Below are 26236 nucleotides of genomic sequence, written 5' to 3' on the forward strand. Positions count from 1 at the left end.
TAATCGAAGCCAAGAACACTATGACTAGTATAGTAGAATTGGAATTACAGAAGTCAAACTTTTGAAAACATGCAAACAAAAATTGGAGGAAATGAAGATAATAAACAAAATAAAATATAAAAATAAATGAACAAAACTTCTGATTTAACATGCTTAGAGATATATGAAGATATTGATTGCCACCAAGACTTGGATGCTATTTTTAAAACATGAAATAATCCAGAGAACTAACAGTTCTTTGTTTTCAACCAATGTCTATTTTTTTTTTTTTTTTTTTGCCTCCACCTTACCCCATCATTTATTCTCCAAGCCAGAGGTATCTTGTACTGCAAATAACTAAGACTTTGGGGAATAGTGCAGTGCGATGTCAATTATATCATTTCTTGTCTTTTCCCACTGACAACTTAGGTTTATTTTTCTCATGTGTTTGTTGTTTACTGCTAGTCCAGAGACTTAGCTTGCAAAATGTTGTCACATTGTTCTCAACCCCCAATCTCCCCTAACTTGAAAGTTTGTGTCATGAAAGGAAAACAAAATAGACTTTAGTGTCATTTTAGTAGAGTTCAAGCATGGAGAGAAAGCAGAAAAGTGGTCAGTCTCCCACCTTTGTCTGAAATTTGATTTCTTAAATGGTCATTGTGTTTATTGGGTACTATAACTTTTATTAACACAAAAATAGAATGAGTCCAAATTTCTGCAAAAAGATTAAAAATGTGCAAAATATGTTAATTTTTTTAGCAGAGGGCTTTAAGTATCTTTTATATACCAGGTGCTATATGCTTTATTGAGCATACAATCTTTCAGGGAAAATAACATAACAATGGGCACTGTCTATAATCTAAAATGTGTTATATTGGAAAAAATCTCAAGTATATTTAGGTACAAACAGGAGGAAGTTTGTTCAGGGAAGTCTACCAGAAAAGATAACTTCTAAGCTCAGTCTTTAAGACTAATTAGTAAAGAATGACAGAAAATGGAGAGGAACTAGCTAAATGTAACAGTAATGCATGTAAAATTCTAGGGTAAGAGAACACAGCCATAGGGGAAGCCTCAAATAATTCATTCAGCACATTTACAGAATACATGAAGACAAGAAGGAAAGAGAATTGTCAAGATACTTCCTCAAAACGTTAAGCCACCTATGCTTAACATTATTGAGTTAGCAGTGTATTTATGGAATTAGAACACTGACATACTGATATACAGAAGTATAAACAAAATTTAAGTGGATAAATTTACTACTTGACCTGCTAAGCCCTGTTTGATTTTCAGTTTTATTTGGGAGAGAACAATATTTATAATATATACACTGTAAATGAAAGAAATTCATGAATACAACTCATGAAGCAAATGTGACAAATGACAAAGGAAACTCTATTTTACTTTCTGTGGAAGTGATCCTAAGATACATTACAAAGTTAGAAAAAAACCCTGAGAGCATGAGTTGATTCTTGACATTCCATTAAGGTACTAAGGATAGAGTCTTGGCAAAGTTTCTTTAACAGATTGATTATGACCTTTATTCCAGTGAGCATCTCCCATCATCATGAAAAATACAGTCAACAAAAGAAATTAGCAGCAAATAGAATTTTTAAAAATGTCTTGGTGTTTGTGAAGTTGAAAATCATATTCACACTCAGGTACTAAGTATTTTATGTCTGCTACTTATTGTTAGAGAAAAAAATGACTAAAAGCACATGTTTCTAAAGAGCTTGACTATACCTTAATTGCCACATTCCTAATACACTGCTAAAAAGGGCATTTCAACCTAATTATTTTCTGCCAAGAAACTGTCCATGGCATGTCTTTGTCTCTGCATTCATGATTGATTAACCCTTCACTGGATCATTAAAACAAGTAATATAGTAATATAATAGACATTTAAAAATATTTACTTTAAAAATAATTAAAGGGCAACGGAGTCATACTTTAAGATACTCAAGATAAGTATAATCCCATTGGGAGTACGTATACAAGAAGAGAAACGTGGACTAAACAGTTATTTTTCTTTCCATGTATATAATGATAGAAATAAGATTATTCTCTCCAAAGAATATTTTGGCATTTACTTTAGCATGAATGGTATTTACTCAGATAATTCTCTTCTCACCTTTCCATTATACAGGTAAACACACTCATTTACTCTTGAGAATATTTTATTCATAGGGCATTGACACTCAAATTGAAACCACAGTCTTTTCCCCCCAGGCTATAAGGAAACACAAAGATATATTTTTACCATTATAAATTATAATCATTTTTATAGCTGAGAAAAATGATGGATAAAGATTGATGATGGATAAAGGAACTTGGTTAAGAATATTATGACATTGATTTTTTCATGTTCCTATCATCATTAAATTTTTGATAACTTTTTAAAAAAAATTTTAATGTTTATTTATTTTTAAGAAAGAGAGAGAGAGAGCACAAGTGGGGCAGGGACAGGGAAAAAGGGGACAGAAGTTACAAAGCAGGCTCCACATGCTGACAGCAGAAAGCCAGATGCAGGGCTCGAACTCAGTAACTGCAGGATCATGACCTGAGATGAAGTCAGATGTTTAACTGACTGAGCCACCCAGGTGCCCCTTGATAACTATTTCTTGCTTAAAGTTTTGGATATCTCCACAAGGACCAGAGTATCAGTAATTTGTAGAACAAATTATTCCAGAGTATCAGTAATTTGTAGAACAAAGAACATGGATATACTAGACCTTAGCAGTCTAGAATGTTTTGATTTTTTTAGTGCTTTTTTTAAATGTTTATTTATTTTGAGGGGGGAGAACAAGAGGGGAATGGGCATAGAGAGAGACGGAGACACAATCTGAAGCAGGCTCCAGGCTCAGAGCTGTAGCACAGAGCCTCACGTGGGACTTGAACTCACCAGCCATGAGACGTGACTTGAGCCAAAGTCGGACCTCAATCGACTGAGTCATCCAGGCGCCCTATAGGCCACAAATCACAGATCACAAATATTTGTGACTTGGGACCAGTTTTTAGCTTCTCACAGAATTAATCTCTCCGTGTGTAAAGTGGAACATAGACCACTAACGTCTTTATTAACTTCAAATTACTATACTGAGGTTTTAATTATTTACCCAGATCCTAAAGTCTCTCATTTAAAAATATGTGCATATAATGATTTAATTTTCATCTTGTAAGTTTTCAAATGCCTTTTCACATAAAATAAATGTGTGAACAGTATTCTATATTCAATTAGTATGGGTGAGTATTAAAAATTATAGATAGGGGCGCCTGGGTGGCTCAGTCGGTTAAGCGTCCGACTTCGGCTCAGGTCATGATCTCACAGTTCATGGGTTCGAGCCGCACATCGGGCTCTGTGCTGACAGCTCAGAGCCTGGAGCCTGCTTCAGATTCTGTGTCTCCCTCTCTCTCTGCCCCTCCCCTGCTCATGCTCTGTCTCTCTCTGTCTCAAAAATAAATAAACATTAAGAAGAAATTTTCAAAAAAAAATTATTGATTTACACATTGGGGAACATTTTAATAAAGATATTAATTTATATTTAATATTTATTATAATAATTTGTCAGTTAATGCCATGATATGTAATATTTACTATTTTAATAGGTTAAAAAATTATAGGCAAACAAAGTATATATTAAGACCAAGAGTATTACCAAACATCAAGAATATTATTTCACAATAATTAAAGGTATCAATTCATCAAGAAGACATAACAAACCTAATTATATATGCACTTAGGAGAAGAATTTAGAAGTACATGAGACAAAAATTGACAGACTTGAAGAAATAAATTTCAAATCCACACTTTGTATGGGGATTTTAGTACTGCTGTGGTAATTGAGAGCAAAAAGACAAAAAAAAATCAATGAACAAAATTATCAAACTATCTGAAATCTATAAAGCACTACTCTCCAAGTTTTAAGATATATTCCTTTTAGATGTACATAGAACATTCATTATACTGTAGGCCACAGGATAACTCTCAGGAAATTTCAAACAATGAAATAATGTACAGTATACCACTTTGCCTCAAGGCTATTTATTAAAAACTGATTTTAAAAAGATAGAAAATATCCAAAGAATGAGAAATTACACATTACATTTGTAAATAATCCATGTTTCAAAGAAGAAACCACAAAATGATTTAGATACCATTTTAGAATGTATGGTAATGTGAATGCCAAAACCTAAGAAACACAGTTTGAATGGTGCATAGAAGAAAGCTGGTAATTTAAAATTACTCTATTAGTAAAGAAGTGAGGTATAAAAATAATGACCTAATTTTCTATGGTAGAAGTTGGAAAACAGAAATCAATTTAAAATTCAAAAAGAGTAGAAGAAAGGAAAATTATTACTGGGAACAGCTATCAATAAATTTGAAAATGAAGAAAAATATTTTGTAGATCAACAAAATCAAAACTGTTTTCTTTGACAAGATTAATAAAACTGATATACATACCAAGCTTTAGGTCAAAGAAGACAAATTCAAAATACCATTACTAGAAATGAACTATAATACTACAGATCCATCCCTCAGCAAAATTTCATGATAGTACTTTACGAATAGTTTTATGTAAATAGATACAGTAATTTAGAAACAGTAGACTAATTTTCTTTTCTTTTCTTTTCTTTTTTAATGTTTTATTTATTTTTGAGACAGAGAGAGACAGCGCATGAGTGGGGTTGGGGCAGAGAGAGAGGGAGACACTGAATCGGAAACAGGCTCCAGGCTCTGAGCTGTCAGCACAGAGCCCGACGCGGGGCTCAAACTCACAAACCATGAGATCATGACCTGAGCCGAAGTCAGACACTCAACCAAATGAGCTACCCAGGCGTCCCTAGACTAATTTTCTAAAAGACAGAAATGGCCATAACTGAAATAGGGCAATAAAGAATATCTGAACGGGATGCCTGAGTGGGTCAGTACGTTGAGCAACTGACTTAGCCTCAGGTCATGATCTCACAGTTCCTGAGTTCAAGCCCCGCATCAGGCTCTGTGCTGACAGCTCAGAGCCTGAAGCCTGCTTTGGATTCTGTGTCTCCCTCTGTCTCTGTCCCTTCCCTACTCTCTCTCTCTCTCTCTCAAAAATAAATAAATGTTAAAAACATTAAAAAAAAAAAAAAAGAAAATCTGAACATCCCTTTATCCATTTAGAAAATTATTATAGTTCTAGTTCAAAACTTTCCCACAAAGAAAATTCCAGGCTATATAAAGAGCTAATAAAACAGCTCTTTAAGTAGCTATTCCAGTGAATCCTATCAATTATTTGAAGAAGAAATAATATATGAACTTAGAAAATAGAGGAAAAAGCACTTCCAAACTCATTTTATGTCTTTATTACCAAATAATATAAAGGCCTAAATGGAAAGAAAAATACAGCATAATATTTCTCATAAACATAAACACAAAAATCTTTAACATAATTATTAGCAAAGCAAGTCAAGTTATGTATATGGAAGATGCTGCATGATGACCAATTAGAATATACTCCAGCAATGCAAGTTTACTTTGGAATTCAGAAATTAACCAATGCAATTTGACATATATAAAGTGTAGAGAAGAGAAATAATAAGGTCATCTCAAAAGATGCAGAAAAATATTTGAAATCTAGCACTCATTTATGATAAAAACTCTTAAAAGCCTAGGAACAGAGTAGAATATGCTTAATCCCATTAAGAGAATACATGAAAACTAAAATACTTAGGAGAGAAACACTGAATGTGTATCTCCTAACATTGACAATGGCAGAATCAGTTCTTACCTTCTCTATTCAACATTGCAATGGAAGTTGCAGCTAATGAAATTGGTCAAGAGGAATGAAAATGTAAACGTTGGCATGAAAATTTTAATGTCAGACAATATGTATACACATACACACTTATATATGTATATATATCAGGCCATATGTATATCAGACAATATGAAAGCCTGTGGAATATATACAAAAATACATGGAGTAAAAAGTCCACTTAGCAAGCCCACTGGATAAAAAGTTGGTATAAAAATTGATTGTATTTCTATACACTAAAATGGAAAATGAAAAATTTTAAATGTTAACATTAATAGTAGCATCGATAAATATTTAATAGGAATAAATCCAACAAAATATGTGTGGGATCTCTATTATGAAAACTACAAATTGCCTCAGAGAGAAGTCCTAAATAAAAGAGCTATGCTATCTTCATGCATGAGAAGACTCAATATTTTCCGGATGTTAATTCTTCCTGATTGGTTAGCTTTAATACAAATTCAATCAAAATATCATAAGAATATTAGCTGATTCTAAGATGAAATGGAAAAAGATCTAGAATAGTCAAAATCATCTTGAATACATTTGGTAGAGTTACACTAACGTATTTAAAAACTTGCTCTTGGGGCGCCTGGGTGGCTCAGTCGGTTAAACGTCCGACTTCAGCCAGGTCACAATCTCGCGGTCCGTGAGTTCGAGCCCTGCGTCAGTCTCTGGGCTGATGGCTCGGAGCCTGGAGCCTGTTTCCGATTCTGTGTCTCCCTCTCTCTCTGCCCCTCCCCCGTTCATGCTCTGTCTCTCTCTGTCCCAAAAATAAATAAACGTTGAAAAAAAACAAAAAACAAAAAACAAAAAAACAAACTTGCTCTTAATCTTCAATAATAATAGACAAATAATAGACAAATATATCAATAGCATACTTTAATAATTTAATAATACACAAATAGATGAATAGAAGGGTAAAAATCTCACACAAACACTTTCAATTAATTTTGAGCAAGGTCTGAGCTAAAAATGATTCTTGACCCCTGATTTCTTCAATCACAAAAATTAATTTAGCTGGCTCATAGAATTAAATGTAAGGCTAGAAGCAAAAAGATTCTAGATGTAAATATAGGAAAATGACTTTGAAATCTTATAATATGCCAAGATTCTTAAACAGTACATAAAATACAAAACAACAGTGTGCATTTACTTTTCCAGTAAAGGCTTTCAGACAATGATAGTCGATATGTAGATGTAGGCAATGTGGAGTCACAGAAAGAGCATGACTGTAGAAATAGGGGTAACCTGGTTAAATTAGTTTGGTAAATACTACGTTAAACAACAACTGAACGGTTGGTGTAAGAATTCTTGGTACTTTTAATACATTAATGTGCTTTTCCATTCTCTAAAAAAAGGCATTTGGTATAATTTTGGTATAATATTGGCATTTGGTATGATTTCAAAGAAATTATTACCTGTTGTCCAAAAGAAAATGATCACAAAATTTCTGTTTACATGCTTCATTGTCTATAGTATCAAGAATTTGTTTCAGGAAGTTAATAGTTACAGGTATCTTGGATTTGCTTTGTTGGATATGCTTTGTTCATCAAAGTCTAATTAAATATGCGACCTCTACTTTTTTGCATTTTACAAGTCATTATCCTTATGAGTTTTTCCTTAAGTGTCTCTCAGAGATAAGCCCTCTGTTACTGATATTTTATTTCAGGCTTCCTGCTTTATTAGTTTATTGAGCATTTGTCAAAGTCATTAGCAGTTTCTATATATTTTGATAATGATTCCTCCTCTAATTATTTATGTATTTATTCACTTATTTATTTGCTTTTAATTTTTTTAAATGTTTATTCATTTTTTGAAAGAGGGAGACAGAGCGTGAGTGGGGGAGGGGCAGAGATAGAGGGAAACCCAGAATCTAAAGCAGGCTCCAGCTTCTGAGCTGTCAGTACAAAGCCTGACATGGGGCTTGAACTCATGAACCATGAGATCATGACCTGACCCGAAGTTAGACACCTAACCAACTGAGCTACCCAGGCACCCCATCCTCTAATTTATTTTGTAAAGTGAAGCCATATTAAGTGCAGTACATACACCTACATATATGCATACCATACACACATATGTGGAGGTGCATGTGTATGTATGTGTACAGCACATTCAAAAGGAAAATTCTGTAGTACCTAGTACCAGATTTTTCAGTATGGACTGTCTTTCAAAATAACCACATTCTTATTTTCTATGCTTCTAAAAGAAGAAGAGGTTGGACATACTCAGAGGCCATAGCTACATGTCAACAGATCCTACATTCTTTAAATTAGTGCCAAATCTTCCATAATCTTGTTCTAATCTACTTTCAAATAAAACTTCCGTTCATAGGAGCTGCCAAACATAACCCATCCACCTATATTTAGGATGATAAGCGATAAGCAAGAATTCTTACTAATGTCTTCTTCATACTTTTCCTTATGCCATTCCCTGTGCAAAGAATTCCTCAGCTTTCTTTACAGCTTGTGTCAGCTCAGCAATGTGCTGTTGCTTTGTCTCAGCTGAAAACAAACTCTAGTTCTGCTAGATATTATTAACATTTTGACTTCTGCTTTATAGTTAAAGCTCTATTGTATTTTTAAAAGTATATATTGAATTTTCTTACTATCTATTGAATTCATAAAATGAGAATTAATAGTTTATAGTAGTAAATTTCCTATAGTCTTTTCACAGTTTCATACACACACACACACACACACACACACTCTCATCTCTCAATAAATGCTTGTAAAATAAACTGATGTTTTTATTTATTTATTTTAAGTGTTTATTCATTTTAAGAGAGAGAGAGAAAGCATGCGTGAGCAGGGGAGTGGCAGAGAGAGAGGGACAGAGAGAATCCCAAGCAGTCTCCATGCTGTCAGTGCAGAACCTCACGCAGGGGAGCCCACAAACTGAGAAATCAGGGCCTGAACTGAAATCAAGAGTCTGATGCTTAACCGACTGAGCCACCCAGGTGCCCCAAATAAATGTTTTTAATAATCATAGATTTTTTTTGTTTTTCTTTAAACTATTTAAAGAGACATCCACAGAATATTTCATATCCTGTCTTAGACAAGACTAGTTACATATGCCGTGGGAGTTAGGACTTAATAAAATTTGGTAGGCTTTATTTGCATAGCAAAACTACTGAAGCGCGAAGCTTGTGGAATTCTCTATTTGTGTACAATGTGTATTTGTAATTATTTTGTTATTTTTTTTTTTAATTTTTTTTTTCAACATTTATTTATTTTTGGGACAGAGAGAGACAGAGCATGAACGGGGGAGGGTCAGAGAGAGAGGGAGACACAGAATCGGAAACCGGCTCCAGGCCCTGAGCCATCAGCCCAGAGCCTGACGCGGGGCTCGAACTCACGGACCGCGAGATCGTGACCTGGCTGAAGTCGGACGCTTAACCGACTGCGCCACCCAGGCGCCCCTGTAATTATTTTGTTAAATAAACTGGTGAGTATATGATGGCTGGTACTATGTATTTAATATATACATTACGTTTCTTATATTCCTATTTATGGAATTATTTGGTTTTCATTACCTACTGTCACTCACTCACAAATTTTACAGACTATTATATTCCAGGCACTATGCTGGGCACTAAATATTGTGCTTAAGTTTTGTAAGCGGCACAAGTAAATAATTCTTTCTCCTCACTCTATATTCATTTTTATTTTTTTATAAAATATAAATAAAATGCTTAAAATTATGGTAAATGCTATGAAGTCAAAAGAGTCCGTAAGAAGCTAGATTGGATACTTAAAAAAGAACTTGTCAAAAAATGACACTTAAGCTAGTTAAGCAGAGTCTGAAAGGTGGGGAGGTATTCATGGAAAGAACAGAGGAAACTGTGATACAGAGAACTATTTAAAAATACCATTATAATCTGAGTAACAAAATACTTGTTAAATCCAATGAATGCGTCTAACAAGACAGTTCTTTCTTTGAATTACTCTAAAAATAATATGAATTTAGACTGTGTTTTTAAATAGTTTTCCTTAAAAAAGAAATAAAATACCTCCTAGTAAGATGTAAAGATATTGAAAATTCAAAATTTAGACATTTTTTTTCATTCTCAATACAAAAAAAAATTTAATAGAAAGAAGAGAGCAGAAATATACTTAATTATATGTACTTTGCATACAGTATACTGGTATTTTTTTCTAGTTTTGTGAACTGTTTTTCTTTCTTCTTCCCCCCCCCCCAGAGTTAACAGAACATGTTAAAATCCTAAAATAACGTTATTAAATATATTTATTTCATACTCCTATTTATTAGGAGGCCTTATAAGGGTTTAAGGTCACTGTAATTTAGACTGGGAAATGTGATGAATATCTTATTAAATACTGTAAATTATGCATAAATGATCAAATAGGTTCCCACAGTAATGGCCTACTTATGCTTTAATTCATTAATAAGAAAATTCTGGTTTATGTTAAATGTTCCACATTTTTACAACTAGGACAAATATCAAAAGACTTATACCATATAAATGCAGTATAAAGTCACCATTTTTATCCAGTTGAAAGAGTTTTCTTTTTGCTACTTCTTGAAATGATCATCCGTTTTGGATTGCAATAGAGTTTAAGAAACAATGTTAAATTTAAAAAAAGAAAGAAAACACATCAGTTTATATAGTTAATTTACCCACTGTTAAGACTGCTGTCATGCATGCTAAAAACACTTTAAGAAGATTTCAGTGATTGCTTTCATTTAACTACCTCTTTGCCATTTATCGGCTTAATTTTACACAAAATGGAGCACTCTTAAAACCCAAGGGAAAATACTAGGCTTTAGTTTTACATACCACATAATGGAAATAACAAATGAAAAAAAAAAGTTTTTTTTTCATCTGCTAAATATCCCACATCTAAAAAGATAGATCAGTACTAAAGTCTCTCAGCACAATTTTAATGCATAAAAATAAGCATCTTTTTTCATGTCCTTTTCAGATTTGAACTAGTATCTGCCTCATTTTCCAAGGTATGCCATTTTCTCTCAAAATATATAGGATAATAAAGTGGAATTTTCACAGCCGAACTATATTGTAAATGAGAAAAATCTTTATTTTCCAAAGCTTTGTCTTTGGTGAGACCAGTTTCAAATCATCTCTACTTTTTTTTTCCAGTAAAAGTAATGCAGTTAAGTACATATCCCTTTGTTTAAATAAATAAAGAAGCCATGGAAATGTATTCATCAAGAGCTAGGCCATTATCGGGAAACATATTTGAACTACTTAATCATCAGAATAAATGACTATGCTAACAGCAGAAGGGTTGATTAATTTTTTGTTACAAACACTTGCATATTAATAGATAGTTAAATTTTTGTCAGTCCCTTTGCTGTTGAAACGTTCCAAGAGATCATCTAACATATGTTCAAATTACCAGCTTTCTAATAGATAAAAATTCAGTAGCAAGAAGTTATATGAATCAAGAATGCACCATCCCACAGCATAGGTCTGATGACCCCTGAATGTGACCTGCTCCCAGAGGAAAGCAATTTAATGCTCCATTGCACACCGAACAGTATGTATGAATCACAAAACCTCCAGATAAATTAGTGACAGCTACATCTGAATAGGATTCCCTCTAAGTCGCTTATCTGCAGCCAGGCAAGCTTGTTTCACCCTCACTTTCAAAGATAAAAGCCTCATGGCATGTGGCCTTGGCAGATTCTCACAAAGCAAACAGCCCCCATCGTCCATTATTGGGGGAAAAAAATGTCCTTATTATTTCAGGTACTGTGTACTATGACAGCAAATGGGATAAAGTGAAAACTATCTGCAGTGAGAAATTCATCAATCAATACCGGGCCTTATGTCTTCTCTAACTTTCATAAGCTCAGTGCCTCTTGCTCTTTCACTTTTATTTTTGACAGTTCTGATACCCCAGAGTTGCAACCATGGCAAAGTTCAAGAATGGAACAACAGGTTATTAAAGACAACTTATCAGAGGCCAAACAGGGAGAAGAGATGCCAACAATTAGCAAGCAGCTGAAAGACAGATCTGTGACAGAACAAGAAGAAAGGCACAACGAAGCCTTTACCTTTAGCTAACTATGGATTCCATTGAAAAAAAAAGAAAAACAGAAAAACTGAGATGCTAAATATATGTTGTAATTACTTAGGGATACTGATCGTAGAAAAGATAAAAAATAATTATGCTCAAAATAACATGAAAATATGTATTTGTAAGAGATCATATTTGCATTTCTTATCAACCAGAGATAAATTGGGATATCAAAACTATACAAAAATATATGCTTTAAACTGAACATGAATGAATAGCACAAATGTAGTTTCTTCTTCAAAGTATTTACTACTAAAATTCTTTTAAACCGAATAATAAAACAGACATATCAGTTTCCACTTTCTGCACTTCTTATAGCCTACAATTACACTTAATCGTCTTCCATTAAGTATCTTAATGAAAGCCATGCCATATCATGGGATCAGTTATATAGCATGGAATTCAATAGCACAAATAAACAGTACTCACGTTTCAGGTTCTGTTGGTAGTCTTTCTCAGGCAAAATCAGGGTTGTGTTTTCTGGATGAGTCTGTGTTAAACCAAAATGACAAAAAAAATCTCAGTTTCCCATGGCACTGCCACTTAGAATGCATACAAATAACCCCCCAGTTAGTCAAGGAGAAAAAAATTGCATTAGAGAGTACTGATTTGTAAATTTGGTCTTTTCAAATGTAGATAATGTTTACCCCTCCACCTCCCCCCATATCTTTGCAAAATTTCTGCCCAATGAACTCATTAGTGTAGAAACTCAACTATGGCCATGGTCAGTGAATGAATTTCAGGCCTAGGATTAACCTCCAATAAGCATGCACAATAGTTGGACATGTGAATTTGAGAGACATAAGAACGATGCTGAAAAGGAAAAATAAAAGCAACAACAACAACAAAAAAACATAGTTTAGAGAATGAACAGTATGATATATCTAGCTAAATTAATGGCTGTTCTATATATAAGGTGATTAATAGGATCCCAAATGTATAAAAATGAAAGCAAACATACCTTGAAAACATTATCGATACCATATCCAATGACACTTTGGAGAATATAAATATAGCTACTAAATTTACGTTCTTTGAAATTACACAGGTTTAATTAAATTGGATATATGTCCTTTGCAGCAATAACAATTTAAGCAACATTAAACATCATTTAAAATATGCAAGAACTTCAGTTAGGCAATAAAATTATTATTTCTGTTCTGTCTAGCTACTGTGTTTATATTGAGCTATTTATTTACAATGTACTTTAATGTTATCAGTAATTTCTTAGAAGCTTCAGTAAATGGAGAACTAAGATGTTCAATTAAAACATTAAACTTAACTTGTGAAGCACCACATTATAATAATGTTTGTTTCTTTGTGAATTAGAAAAAAAAAGTATGGAAAAGTAATTAGAACAATTAGTTTAAATATTTAAAAATCCCAATGTCATGTGTGCATTGTTCGACACTTTATTTAAATAATATAAACACAAAGTCACGTAATAGTCCTTAATCACTACATGTCAAGAGTGTTTTACTGTCTCTTGGAGTGTTCTATTTTCTGGTTCAACAAATAGATCTTGACTAAGATGGCCTTCTAATTCCTCTCAGCTTGACTAAATTTTAGAAAGGTTTCTTTCCCTCACTCTAGGCCCTTGACTTCTCTTTTCTTAGACCACTTTAAACTTGTAATTGTAAATTATTTTTTCTGTCCCTTTGAGGTACAAATCTTCTCCCAAACTCTTGTCAGTTTCTGATTCAGATTTTTTTCTCTAGGACTTTGGGATGTAAACATTAAGAAATATAGTGCCTCTATCTCAAAGTCTCTATTTGAGGGTAGGAGTTTTACCTCAATAAGCACTATTAACAAACAGATAGCCTAATCACATTAATCAACTTCCCCCATAACATCTTCTAGTATTTTTTTCCTCTAGCTCATCTCAGCTCTTAAAAATCTCCCATCTTGTATTTTAATACAAGTAAGTTCAATACCCCTCCTTCACCTTTGCACTAGTCTTGAATAAAGTATCCCTTGACATCATCTGGTACAAATTTTCTTTCACAATCTCAAGTGGCTTTATGTGCTGAGACACTAAGTAATTCAGCTGTGGAGAAGATAGACCTTGTACTTGCCTTCATAGCACCTACAATCTAGTGCGAGACTGAGACATGCAAACTGACACATAAAATAGGATGTGATCAATACCATGACTGCAAGAAGTGAATGGGGCACCTAACAAAAGTGGAGCAAATGATGAAAAGAACTCTTTGAATCTATCACTTCACAGGTGATGAGGTATCCAGGCAAATTTGAACAGGAACAATGCTCCAGGAAAAGGGCCCGGCATGTATGAGAGCCCAGAGTCAAAATAGGCAGTCCATTCAAAGAAAAGTAAGAACTGGGGTGCCTGGGTGACTCAGTTGGTTAAGAGTCTGACTTTCGTTCAGGTCATGATCTCATGGTTCGTGGGTTCGAGCCCCATGTTGTGTTTTGCGCTGACAGTGTAGAGCCTGTTTGGGATTCTGTATCTCCTCTTCTCTCTGCCCCTCCCCCACTTGTGCTCTATCTCAGAGTGAAAAAAATAAACTTTAAAAAATTTAAAAAAATAAAAAGAAAAGGAAAGTAAGAACAGAATGGCTAGATTGTTTACTGTGATGTAGGGGAGTAGCAGGAAATGAGTCTGAGATGTAACAAGAAGAAGACAGAAAAAGACACTTACGGAGTCATACAATTGCTTTTCTTTTAATCAACACATTAAGGGAGGCAATATAATTTAAGGTTTAATGTCAAGGCCTCTAGTATCAGAACCAGGCTTTGAAATCTAACTATCTCTCACAAGTTGTATATTAGGCAAATAGTCTAACCTCTTTTAATCTCAGTGTCTCCATTTCATAAAGGGGGAGAATAAAAATACCTCATGAGATTTTGTCAGGATTAAAAGGGAAATCCCACGTAAAACAGTCAGTACAAGTCTTGGAACATAGAAAATGATCGATGATGACAACAATGATAGAAAGCAATCTATGATGATATTGATCATGAACCATGCACTGGATACCAGGCCATAAGGGTCATAGTCAAGAGTTTGAATAAAAGAGAAACTACTGAAGCATTTCAAACTGGGAGAAATATTATCAAGTTTACATTTTTGAAACAGCATTCTGATTACAATTAAAAGAATGTTTTGAAAGTGATGAAGTGAATGTTATAATCCAAGCCTGTAGAATGGATAGTAGTAGCTAAAACTGTGAGTAAATATTTGTAGGTATATTAATTAAATGTTAATGTGTGCAGTGATAGGGTTTAATAGAATGTCTTAATAATAAGGAAATATACATGTGTTTATTAACTGTTGTCTGGTTATAATTACCAAGAGCACAGCCTTTCACTCATGGAAGTATCCTGTGTTGGGTGATAAACTACAGAGTGAATGTCTTTGTGAGCATCAATTAGTATATTCTGTAAGGGGAGCTTTGTTTAATCAAGCAAATCAATTGAATGGATGTCATCTTCAATGTATAATACATCAGTAATCATAAGATAAACAACTATTTATTTTTGTCATATTTATTTGTCAGACAGTGTTTTATGCTATTACATATATTACCTCATTTAGTCCTAACAATCCTATGGTTGATATTGCTGTTCCCACATGAGAAAATTAGAGCATGTAGAAGTAATTCACTCAATTTGCATAGCATACGGAAGAGCATAGGTTCAAACCAGACAGTCTGGATCCAGAGTCTGTGCTCTGAAGCCCTATGTGAAAAGTGGTATTATAGAGTAGTCTTTAGAGTATCTGAAGCTCAGAGAGGGTACTATAAGCTAAGAGGATACTAAAGAATCAAACAAAGAATGCTGGGGCATTGGGAGAAGAAACTATTTCACCAAGGTAGAAAACACAAAAAGGATAAAATAAAAGCAGTTTTAAAAAGGAAAAGATATTTCAGGTAGATTTTAAAGAATGAATAGGACATCTGTCTCCTTGAAAACCAAACATAATCTACTTTAAAGAAGAATTTGTAATGGCAATATGTTTTCCATTCCCAAATAGATCTGATCATTCCATCTTTTAAATGTCCTTGCATTTACCAAGCATATATAAAAATGTTTATCATCCAAATTAAATCTGTAATCAACAACATTCTGGCAGATTTTTATTATACTTAAATGAAAATCTAAAATTCAAACTCCTTGACATTGCCTCTCTGATTATATTATTTCCTATGGTGTGTGTGCGCGCGCACACACACACACACACACACACACACACACACACTCACATATATAACACATACAAATATCCAAGATAGTCCTGCCACAATAATTTTCTCTTTCTCAAAAACACCAGGCATCTGCTATTTTGCCAGTATAATCTTCAACCAAATCTTACATTACCAGATCTATCTCATATATTTCTTTTTCTACTTCCTACCCTATTTTATATCATCTTTTTTTAAGACATACATGGCATCATTTTTATGAAAAATGTTTATTCTTTGCTAAGATACTTCTCTTTGTGTTGATAGAACTCTACCTGCTGTGCAACTCCTGGCTTATTCCAAAGTATTCTCCACCTCCTTTAATAATTTCATGTAGTAAAGAGTCTGTCTCCTGCCTAGCAAGTGTCACAGTTACCATTTTTCATGTATTTCTGTGGTTATTGACAAAATTATTACTAGCTTTAAGTCCCACAAGGACAGAGGCTGTCTTAGTTTTTAAACTGTAATATATCCTGAAGGAGATCAGAATACACCCCTCCAACACAGGCCACTTTTCAGTATGGGTTAGTTGAGCTGAAGGTAATTGAGAATCAACAGCTACAGAAAGAAGGCTTCTCAGAGTTCCCCTTACATGATTAAAAGCAGAAACTTCAGAGAAATGAAGACTGCCAAAAATCCCTTTTCTGATAAGTATTATGGCCATGAAGAAGATGGAGAGTCAGCACCAAGATGAGTCTTCACACACACAAAACAATGATAACAACAAAACTCTTACTAAAATCGCTAGTTTCATTAGTTTCCCCACATTTTTGCATTCCCACAATGTATCCCTCCTAGAAGCCCAAATTCCCCTTTCCTTGTCTAGCCAGTGGATTTATTGCCCTTTGTCATTAATATTATGTAAACTTCCAAGTCTAACCACTTCTTGGAGGGTTCACTTCTTTTCTGTGGAGACTCCATGAATGTAAAATTAAAATAAAGAAACATATGCCTTTTTTTCTGTCAATCTGTCTTTTGTCAGTTTGATTCATGAAGATAAGGGAACAGGTTTTTTCTTCTGCTATTCTCCCCAGCACCTAAACCAATGCCAGGTTCAATAAATATTTGATGAATACATGATGTGTGACTTGGCAGGAAACATGCACTTGGAGTGACTGATTTATAAGAGAATATGAAAACTATCGGTTGAAATTACCAAAGAAAGGATTTTTCAGAGTGCACTATGTTGTATGTTGTCCTCCTCACAATTATTTCTAGAAGTTAGATAAGGTCTAAATGTAAACAACACAAAATAATGCCAATAACAGATAAAAGTAAACAAACAAATAATTAATTAATAAATACATTGTTCAAATGAGATTGAGATAGGAAGTCCAGGGCCATTTTGACATTTTTGTGGTCATCAAAGACCCAGCTTTCCTGATTTTCTCCCCTTAGCCAGTGGCTCCTATCTTCAAGGTATTTGAAGTATTTCTACTTCAGTTCCAGTCTTTATGATTTCAGGAAGTAAGAAATAGGAAGGGAAGAGGGCAAAAACAAAAACAAAAATGAAACTTGTGGGCCCCCTAAAAAGAGATTATTCTGCACACTAACCTATAGCTTCAGTTTATGCCTTATTGAAAACCTCTTCAGAACTGAAATTGAAACATAGATATTTAGATATTCTATCATCATATTACCCAATATAGTGATCTATTAGCAAGGTAAATGAGAAACATAAAAACCGGTTTTCTTTTCTCTTATGAAAAGTATCCATTTTTAATTTTTGAGCATTTTACCTCATAAAACTGTGTTTTCTTTTTTACTAAACCTTTAGGAAATAAATCTTGGCAAACTTTTACTACATGTTTTCCTTTACATTTACATCCCCAATAGGCTAGACAAAGGAAGCCTAGGATTAAAACAGGATTCATAGTCTGAAATATCAACAACTGTGAAATACATTATGGGAAGTACAGAGACAAATCTCAAGTGCATCCCAGATATACACGTGAAGATGTGAGGCCACCTCATATACTCTTTCCACATTCAGTTATACCCCTGTCACCAACATGATGAGATTTCAACATCTTACCTGCCCCCAATCCCTGACGCCTCTCTTCTCAGCTCTTAAGAAGTTTCATTAAGTCAATCCTTGATGTTAAAAACTACAGAAATTAAGCCACAGCAACTGGAAGGCATTCTTTGGCTTTTTAATGTGTGTTTTTATGTGACTGAGTGCTTAGGTAGGAGTGAATGCTTGCCGTTTTGGCTATTATTTTCACACCAGACAATAAACCCATATAGTGATGGCATGAATTGGGAGCAGGTTTGGCAGCTCTACCGTTTCTTCATTCTGCCTCTTTGCTAAATTGTCCTGTTACTTGTTCTAAGCTGAAAACCGAATCATCTACCAGAATGAAATGAGAATTGCAGATTTTCAAACTTATCCCCTCTTCCCTCTCAAATATAGCTTGATATTTGAATTTCAAAGACATGCTCCTTGTGTAAATAAATGGAATAAAAAGTTGAGAAAAAAACCACTTAAGAAAAATATTGGTGCTCTTAATAAGCTCGAGAGGAAAATGTCTATCCAAAGAACCAGGAGTGAATATAATTCAAAATGAAAGTATATTTGTGTTAATATTTTTAAACTAATTTTAGGGATTCTTCTGTCAAAAGAGAGTTTTCTGATTGGTTAGGTAAGCCTTTGAAGAACTAAATAGACTCCTGTTTTATTTCATGACAAGTTTGCTATTCTAAAGAAAAAAAAGCTTACCCATGCAAAAATAAATAAATAAATAAAACAAAACAAAAAATAAACAAAAAAAACCTGACTTCTGACAAATAGCACTTGAAAAATTTTTGCCAAACATTGTTAAGCAATACAGTTAAACAACATTATATTCTCTTTACCTACTATTTCTTTTAGGTACTTTAGAAGTATCAGATTCCAATTGATTGTACCTAACACAAATCCAATGGAGACCTAAAGATGTGTTTAAAAATCCCTAAAAAACAAAGACAGAGTTGAGAAAAAAATTCTTTCTTTTAAGCATTAAATAGCCAGCAATACAGTTGTCTTTCTGCTTAGTGTGCATGTCTATGTATGAATGATGGTGGGACGTCACCTAAAGGACCAAACGTAAGATTTCCCAAGAAAAGGCTGATGCCCACTTAATTAATTATGTGACATCTTTAGCCAGCAAATAACAGCTTACTTCTACCTAGTTTGTGACTCCTGGGACAATTATTTATAGGCACATACATTTCTTAAAGTTCATGTATGTCCTATAAAAATATCTAAGGAGAATGCTAATAAAATCATTAAAGAAATATTCCATTTGTATACATTACAGTCTCAGGTATTCATTTTTTCATTTGAAATTTTAACACAAAATATTTCAGACCTGTCAATGTAATACCTACCTAATACATTCAAGACAATGCAATATACTCATTTTTTAAATAAAAACATCCTACATAAAATTTCTTTTTTCCTCTAGTATTGAGGTATAATTGACAAATGAAACTAACATATATTTAAGATCCACAATGTGACGTTTTGTTATATGAATGCATTGTGAAATGATTGCCACAATAAAGCTAATTAACAGATCCACAACTCACATAGTTTTTCTTTCTGTGATAAGAACATTTAAGATCTACTCTCTTCAAGAGGCACCTGGGTGGCTCAGTCAGTTGAGTGTCTGACTTCAGCTCAGGTCACGATCTCATGTTTGGTGGGTTTAAGCCCCATGTTGGGCTCTGTGCTGACAGCTCAGGGCCTGGAGTCTGCTTCTAATTCTGTGTCTCCCTCCCTCGCTCTCTACCCCTCTCCCAGTCATGCTCTGTCTCTCGCTCTCTCTCTCAAAATAAACATAAAAAAAAAAAAATCTACTCCCTTTGTGAATTTTAGCTATACAATAGAGTATTATTATTATTTTATTTTTATATTTTAAGCACCAAATATTTTTTAAATGTTTATTTTTTTTAATTTTATTTGTTTTTTGACAGAGAGAGAGCAACAGAGCAGGAGAGGGGCACAGAAAGAGGGATAGAGAGAATCCCAAGCAGGCTCTGTGCTATCAGCACAGAACCCAACAAGGGGCTTGAACTTGTGAATCATGAGATCATGACCTGAGCCAAAATCAAGAGTCAGACACTTAACCAACTAAGCCTACAATGAGTATTATTAACTATGGTCACCATGAAATACATTACACCTCCAGAACATATTCATGCTGCATAACAAAAAAATTTGTACCACTTGATTAATATAGCCCTATTTCCCCACCCTCTAGTAACCCTCAGTCTACTTTGTACTTCTATGAGGTTGACTATTTTAGATTCTGCATGTAAGTGGGATCATGCAGTATTTGTCTTTCTTTGCCTAGCCTATTTCACTTAGTAAAATGTCCTCGAGGTTCATCTGTTGTCAAAAGTAACAGAATATTCTGCTTTTTACATGTTGAACAATATTCCATTGTAAATAATGTTCCATTCTATTGTATGTGTGTATGTGTGCACACATTACATTTTGTTTATCCGGTCATTTGTCAATAAACACTTAGGTTGTTTCCATTTATTAACTATTGTGAGTAATGCTGCAAAAAATGTGGAAGTACAGATATCTTTCTGAGATAAGGATTTTGTATCTTTTGAATATATACTCAGAAGCAGTATTTTCTGGACCATATGGTAGCTCTATTTTTAATTTCTTAAGGAAACCCATACTGTTTTCAATAATGGCCATACCAATTTACATGCCCACCAACAGTGCACAAAGTTGGTTTTTTTTCTCCTTATCTTGCCAACACTTGTTACATTTTAACTTTTTTAAGCAAAATTCAAGTATAATCAAATTAAGTTATATCAGTTTTGCATAAATATAATGATTAGAAATTCTATAAATTACTCAGTGCTCATCATGATAAGTATATTCTTAATCCCCTTTAACTATTTCACCCATTCATCCCCACCCACTTCCCCTCTGGCAACCATCAGTTTGATCTGTATATTTAAGAGTCCATTTTGGGGCACCTGGGTGGCTCAGTCGGTTGAGCGTCCGACTTCAGTTCAGGTCATGATCTCGCGGTCTGTGAGTTCGAGCCCCACATCGGGCTCTGTGCTGACAGCTCAGAGCCTGGAGCCTGCTTTGGATTCTGTGTCTCCCTCTCTCTCTGCCCCTCCCCTGCTCATGCCTTGTCTCTCTCTCTCTCTGTCAAAAATAAATAAAACATTAAAAAATTGTTTAAGAGTCTGTTTTCTGTTTGTTTGTATGTTTGTCTCTTGTTTCTTTGTTTGTTTGTTTCCTATATCTCACATATGAATGAAATGATATGGTATTTGTCGTTCTTCGACTTATTTCACTTAGCATAATACCCTCTGGATCCATCCATGTTTTTGAAAATGGCAAGATTTCATTTTTTATGGCTAAATAATGTTCCACTATAGATAGATACACCCCCGCCAACATCTTCTTTATCTATTCATCTATAGATAGACACTTGGGTTGCTTCCATATCTTGGCTATGGTAAATAATGCTGAAATAAACATAGGGGTGCAGATATCTTTTCAAATTAGTGTTCTTGTTTTCTTGTGGAATTACTGAATTGTATGGTAATTATATTTTTAAGTTTGGGGGGGGAAACTCCATCAAATGGGAGAAGATATTTGCAAATGATGTATCCAATAAGAGGTTAATATCCAAATATATAAAAAACTTGTATAACTCAATACCAAAAAAAATGCATTCGATCAAAAAATGCACAGAGGACATGAATATATATTTTCCCAAAAAAGACATACAGGTGGCCAAACACATGAAAAGATGCTAATCACTAGTCATTAGGAAAATGCAAATCAAAATAACAATAAGATGTCATTTCACACCTGTCAGAATGATTAAAATAAAAAACACAAGAAATAACAAGTGATGTTGAGGATGTGGAGAAAAAGGAACCCACATGCAATGTTAGTGGGAATGCAAGCTAGTCATTTAATGTTTTGAAAGTAGTCATCTTAACAGGCTTGGCATGGTATTTCATTGTGGTTTTGGTTTACATTTCCCTAATGATTAGCAGTATTGAAGATCTTTTCATATACCTGTCAGACATTTGTATATTTTCTTTGAAAAAAAATTGAAAATTTTATTTTTTCTTAATGCAGTCATCTATCACTATAAACTTTCCTCTCAGAATTGATGTTACTGCATCTATAAATTTTGCATTTATAGATGCAAAGCATCTATAATGCATCAAAGAATGCATTTGCATTCTTAAGATATATATTTTTATTTTATTTTCGATTTTTTCTTTGACTCATTGGTTTTTCAGGAGTCTTTTGTTTAATTCCACATATTTGTGAATTTTCCAGTTATCTGTTATTAATTTCTAGTTTCATACTGCTGTGATCAGAAAAGATACTTGGTATGTATTCAGTCTTTTAAAATTTGTTAATGTCTGTTTTGTGGCCTAGCATATGCTCTATCCTGGAAAATGCTCCATGTGCTTGAGAAGATTGTCTATTCTGCTGCTATTGAATAACATGTTCTGTATATATCTCTTAGGTCCTTTTAGTATAGAATTTTGTTCAAGTCCTCTGCTTCCATATTGATGTTCTGTGTGGATGATCCTTCCTTTGTTAAAAGTGAAATATTGAATATTGAGATTCCTACTACTGTTGTACTGCTTCTGTTTCTGTCTTCTGTTAATACTTGCTTTACATATTTAGGTGTCGTAATGTTGTGTGCATGTATGTTTACAACCATTATATTCACTTGATGAATTGATGCGTTATCATTATATAATTATCTGCTTTGTCTTTGGTGACAATTTTGATGTAAAGTTTATTTTGTCAGATATGGGTATAATCATCCCTGCTCTTTACTGGTTACCCTTTTTTGGAATATCTTTTTCCATTCCTTCACTTGCTCCCTATATATGTTCTTAATTCTAAAGTGAGTCTCTTGTGGGGCAACCACTGTGGAAAACAGTTTACAGGTTCCTCAAAAACTTAAAAATAGAAATACCATATGATCCAGCAATTCCACTACTGGATAGTTACACACAAAAAAATTTCAAAAAGAAATATGAAGCCCAATATTTATAGCAACATTATCTACAATAGTCTAATTTTAGAAACAGCCCAAATGTCCATCTACTCATGAATAGATAAAGAATATGTGGTATATATATATACAATGGAATACTACTCAGTCACAAAAAGGAGAGAAATCTTGTCCTTTGCAATGACATGGAAAAAGCTAGAGAATTATGCAAAGTAAAATAAGTCAGTCAGAGAAAGATTTAATATGATACCATATGATTTCACTCATATATAGAATTTAAGATATAAAACAAATGAGCGAAGGGAAAAAAAAAGAGAGAGAGAGGCAAACCAAGAAACAGACGCTTAAGTAAAAAAAAACAAACTGATGGTTACCAGAGAGGAGGTGGGTAGGGGGATGGGTTAAATAGGTGATGGGAGGGGCGCCTGGGTGGTTCAGTCAGTTGAGCATCCAACTTAGACTCAGGTCGTGATCTCGCCGCTCCTGAGTTTGAGCCCCGCGTCGGGCTCTGTGCTGACAGCTCAGAGCCTGGAGCCTGCTTCTGCTTCTGTGTCTCCCTCTCTCTCTGCCCCTAACCCACTCGCATTCTGTCTCTGTCTCTCTCAAAAGCAAATAAACATTAAAAGGGGGGGGGGGCGCGTGGGTGGCTCCGTCGGTTAAGCTCAGGTCATGATCTCAGGTTTGAGCCCAGCATCAGGCTCTGTGCTGACAACTCAGAGCCTGGAGCCTACTTCAGATTCTGTGTATCCCCCTCTGTCTGCCCCTCCCCTGCTCATGCTCTGTCTCTCTCTGTCTCAAAAATAAATAAAAACATTAAAAAAACATTAAAAAATAGGTGATGGGAATTGAGGAATGCATTTGTTGGGATGAACACTGGGTGTAGTATGGAAGCCTTTAATCACTATTTGTACCCCTGAAACTAGTATGACACCATATATTAACTAACTGGAATTTAAATAAAAACCTAAAAAAAAAATTAAAGGACATATGCACTCCTATGTTTATTGAAGTATTATTTACAATAACCAAGACTGAATCAACCTCAGTGTCCATCAACAGATAAATAAATAAAGAAGAAGTGGTGAATATACATACCATGGCATGTTATTCAGCCATAGAAAAGAATGTGATCTTGCCATGTGGCAACCTGGATAGATCTAAAGGGTATTATGCTAAGTGAAATAAATCTAGAAGAAAAAGACAAATACCATATGATTTCACTTATATGTGAAATCTAAAAACAAAACAATAACAACAAAAAAGAAGCAGATGCATAAAAAGAGGGAATGAACTAATGGTTGTCAGAGGAGAGAGTGGGTGCTGGGCAAAATGGGTGAAAGGTAGAGGAAGGAACAGGCTTCTAGTTATGGAATGAATAAGTTATGGGGATGAAAGGTACAGCATAAGGAATATAGTTAATGGGATTATAATAGTATCATATGGTGACAGATAGTTGTTACACTTGTGACTATTGCATAAGGTATAGAGCTGTCAAATAACTATGCTGTAGACCTGAAACTAATGTAATATTGTGTAAATACACTTCTATTTTTAAAAAGTAAAAAATAAAGTGAGTTACTTGTAGCATATACTTGAATTTTGTTTTCTATCCATTAAGCCAGTTTATGTCTTTTGTTTAAAGAATTTAATGTATTTACATTTAATTATTGATAAGGGTTTACTATTGTCATTTGCTAGTTGTTTTATGGCTATTTTGTAGTTACTTTGTTCTGTTCATTCTCTCTTCCTTTGTGGTATAAATTTTTTTAGAGGTAAGCTTTGATTTCTCCATTTTTTGTTTACTAGAGATTTTTTTCTCTGTGGTTACCATGAAGTATATTTAAAACATCTTAGTTTATATTAAGCTGATAATAACTTAACTTTGCATGTAAGAATTTTACACTTTAAGTTCTCCCACATATTATGTCATTGATGATAAAATCACATCTTTTATATAATGTACATTCAATAATAAATTATAGCTATAATTATTTTTAACACTTTTGTCTTTTAATTTTCATACTTGAGTTGAAAGTGGATTACATATTACTATTATATTATAGTCCTCTGAATTTTACTATATTCTTTATCTTTATGAAATTTCATATTTGCATTTATTTATTTATTTATTTTAATGTTTATTTATTTTTGAGAGAGACAGAGCGTGAGTGGGGGAGGGGCAGAGAGAGAGGGAGACACAGAATGCAAAGCAGGCTCCAGGCTCCAAGCTGTCAGCACAGAGCACTATGTGGGGCTTGAACTCATGAGCAGTGAGATAATGACCTGAGTCAAAATTGGACGCTCAACTCACTGAGTCACCCAGGAGCCCAATACTTTCATATATTTAAAGTTTATGCTATATCATCCTTTCATTTCAACTTGAAGAACTCCTTTCAGGATTTCTTGTGATGTAGGTCTAGTGGTGATACATTTCCTAAGCTTTTGTTTTTCTGGGAAAGTCTTGATCTCTCCTTCATTTCTAAAGGGCAGCTTTGCTGGATATGGTATTCTTTTTGACAGTTTGGGATTTGAACTTGATTCCTTGGGGTCCAGCATGGCACTGAGGCAGGCTTAATGCCTTAGCCCATTGTCCACTCAGCCTGGTTCTGAGTTTTTGGGGGCCAGACTGGCAATAGGGTCCTGTGGGTTGGACATGGATCATGGGTCCAGTAGAACCTGATTTGATTTAAACTACTTATTTTCTAAGTCTGCTACATAGCTTGGATATTTTTCACTTAAATCTTTAGAAAGTTTCATTATTTTTTGTAGTTCTGTATTTTTCTTCCTTGGATCTTACACTAATTTTGTTAGATTATATATTTAAGTAATTTCCTCAGAAAAGGTTTTTTTGACAAGTAAATTTTTGCATTTTTATTACCTAACGCTATATTCATGTGGCCCTGGTGCTTGAATAGCTTGTCTGTTAATCGAATTTCAGAGTTTTGAAAGCCTTGCATTACTGTCTGTACCTGGGTTGCAGTTGTCTGTGTGATTCTAATTTTTTAGTAGATGGCATTTTTTTGTTTTTTCTCCTTGAAAACTTCTGGATTTTCTATTTATTAGGATTCAGAGACATCACAATTATGTCTATTTATATAGGTCTTTTATCTTTTTTTTTCTTTTTACTATTTGGCAACTTTTAAAAATCTTGGAGGGGCACCTGGGTGGCCAGTCGGTTA

The 26236-nt window shown here is 34.0% G+C and overlaps 1 protein-coding gene across 3 annotated transcripts in view; it reads right to left on the reverse strand.

Annotated features, from left to right (window-relative positions):
- The window catches only part of MGAT4C (MGAT4 family member C), a 740390-nt gene that overhangs the window by 311205 nt on the left and 402949 nt on the right, over positions 1 to 26236 (reverse strand). For all 3 annotated transcript variants that reach the window (XM_045467111.1, XM_045467110.1, XM_045467108.1), the window contains one exon: positions 12269 to 12329. The gene's annotated coding sequence lies outside the window, so the exon portion shown is untranslated. The remainder of the gene's footprint in view (positions 1 to 12268; positions 12330 to 26236) is intronic.

Source organism: Leopardus geoffroyi, chromosome B4 (assembly GCF_018350155.1).
Source record: "Leopardus geoffroyi isolate Oge1 chromosome B4, O.geoffroyi_Oge1_pat1.0, whole genome shotgun sequence".
Lineage (NCBI taxonomy): Eukaryota > Metazoa > Chordata > Mammalia > Carnivora > Felidae > Leopardus > Leopardus geoffroyi.